Source organism: Apteryx mantelli, chromosome 5 (genome assembly GCF_036417845.1).
Source record: "Apteryx mantelli isolate bAptMan1 chromosome 5, bAptMan1.hap1, whole genome shotgun sequence".
Lineage (NCBI taxonomy): Eukaryota > Metazoa > Chordata > Aves > Apterygiformes > Apterygidae > Apteryx > Apteryx mantelli.
Window position 1 is genome coordinate 2,918,145 of NC_089982.1, and position 2,414 is coordinate 2,920,558.

Genomic DNA, 2,414 nt, shown 5'->3' on the forward strand with positions numbered 1-2,414 from the left:
CAGTTTCCTAATGTTGTTGGCTTTACCATATCACTTCATTGCAAGTGCACAAGGAAGTTCATTCCTGAACTAAGAAAGCCCTTTTATAGCCCTTTCTTCTCAATATATCACTGCCCAAGCTGTGGCCCATCCAAGGGAGACTGACAAGCAACTACTAACAGCCTAGGCTTTCGAGCATAAACTATAGGGGTTTTTTTTGTCTTGAGTTAATAAACTTAATAAAGTTAAACTTACACACTTACAGCCTTTCCTTTTTTAAAAAAAAGAAAAAAAGATTTGTTATATTTGCTAAAACAGGAGGAGCTGGGATATTTGGTTTACAACTGTCTGCTCCAGACAAAATACTTCATCTCTATTTATATTTCTTCTTCCTACAATGAGCACTGTTATTTTTGTCTCATTATTCATAGACCTTTTGAGTATTAATTAAGCAATAAATATGAGCAGGCCAGATTTCTTATTTAAAGGCTCCAAACAACAAGGCGGTGAATAAATAGGATGAACAGACTTACTCAGGGCTTGCAATGTATTAACTTTCTCATGTGTTAACTTTTCTCATTAGGCTGGTATCTAGCTTTTCTTTCACTCTGTTGGAGTTGCACTGTATGTAAAAATCTGTGCTCCAAAGCAAGTTGGTGGTTCCTGGGATTTATGAATATTGATGGCTGAACATGGCTCGTGCTTGCATCACGATGTTTCACCCTGGAAAAGAAGAAGGGATATAGCAGCTGTGCAACGTCCCAAGATCCCTCATCACCGATCTTTTTTCTCCAGCTGTTTTTTCATCTCTTCTAAGGGCAGGGGCATTTTTTTTTCATGGGATGAACCTGTTTGGGAAATAACCACTCTGCAAATGTACGGGCTAGTATCTAACTGTTAATTTTTATGATACTGTTGCTAAAAAGCCTGCCTCTTGTACATGTTTCTGTGCTGTGCTTTCAGATATGGTTGGAGGTAATGCTCGTCCATGGACTTGGACCAAGCTCTCGTACGTGAACGGCTGGGAAGCAGCAGTTCAGTTTTGTCAATTAGTTGCTTGAATTTTCTTCATCCAGCCTGGAAATGAGGAATAAATATGTAATGTGTGTCTCTGGGAAGAGAAGTGCATGTTGTTCCATCTCTCTGTAAAGATCACATTTAAGGAGACAAAGTGGAAGTTACTTTCTTGCATTTATGTCTTGCTGTGATAAAACTGACACTATTCTTCAAAGCGGAGATGCAGAGAGCATCCAGACTATTGATTCTTGACCCAAGTTCTTTTGTTCCGAGGGAGAAAGCCATTCATCCTTACATTAAGCTCTGGTGGGATTAGACATTGGAAATTTGTATAGCAGGGAGAAAGGACTGGCTGCCATAACACTTTGTGCAAGTCCGCATCCCCGTCTGGAAAAATCGCTGTTGCAGCTACAGAACTGGTGTCATCACATCAGCTTTGAGCAGAGATTATCGCAAAAGGTGGCCATTGTGGGCTGTTTCTTTGCAAGCTCCCAACTTGGAGGAGAGCAGCTGAGCACCAAATGTTGTCTGACAACTGGCTGTGCAACAGCTTTCTCCTGTAATGAGCAAGTTGGGACATTTTGCATTTTGGTCTGTCTAAACAGTTCTGGTAATATCGTCTCACCGTGAAAAGTTGGTATTATGGCAAATTCAGTAATAACTGGAGAGATCAAATGTTTCAGGGAGGAGCTCCAGTTGTAACCCGATAAATAAACAGAACGGAAAGCCCATTTCATAATGCTTTCAGGGGGCAAATTAAGAAGTCATATTTTCTCTCATTGTCCCTATTCAGGAATCAGCTTTTTTTTTTCTTTCCTTTTTTTTCCCCTGACCACCAGAGCAGGGCAGCATTTGGGAAATTTTCCCAAAATGTGTTGGCACAATCAGCTGTTGTCTGCTAATGTCCATTATATGCTGCTGTGCTGGGAAAGAAAAGGGACTGTGGCATGTGGTTGTTACGCAGTAGCTTTGGTGCAAATGATATCTGTTTCTCCCTTGTTCACCTAGCCCTCTCATTTATTCCTCCTAGGAGAAAGCAGTTCTGTTTGGGAGAACTGAAAGTGATGCAACAGGACAGAAATGAGGATAATTCTTTCCTAAAAGGTAATTTAACCCATAGTGCAAGAGATGTATCTTCTTACAGGTGGAGGAGTTTTCTCGCCTACGTGTTCTTCAGTGGTGTGGAGTGTGTGGGCTTAAAACCAGTGGCTGTCTAGTGACATAATGGTTTAATTTTACCTCCAAGTGCGAGTGAAAACTATATAAAAATACACTCAATATTAGGAGGTAAAGTGGCATTTCTTGCTCTGTCTTGCCACACGTTTGTATGGACGTGTGTGTATGTATGCATGTGTCTATCTCTTCCCCTATATTACAGTTACACCCACTGTCCAAGTGAAACCCAAAAGTGTCACAGG

The 2,414-nt window shown here is 40.8% G+C and overlaps 1 long non-coding RNA gene across 1 annotated transcript; it reads left to right on the plus strand.

Annotated features, from left to right (window-relative positions):
• Positions 1-783: 783 nt before the first annotated feature.
• Positions 784-2,083, plus strand: LOC106493861 (uncharacterized). Its single transcript, XR_001294206.1, has 3 exons — positions 784-855; positions 943-988; positions 2,027-2,083. It is a non-coding gene; the product is annotated as an uncharacterized lncRNA (long non-coding RNA).
• The last annotated feature ends 331 nt before the right edge of the window (positions 2,084-2,414 follow it).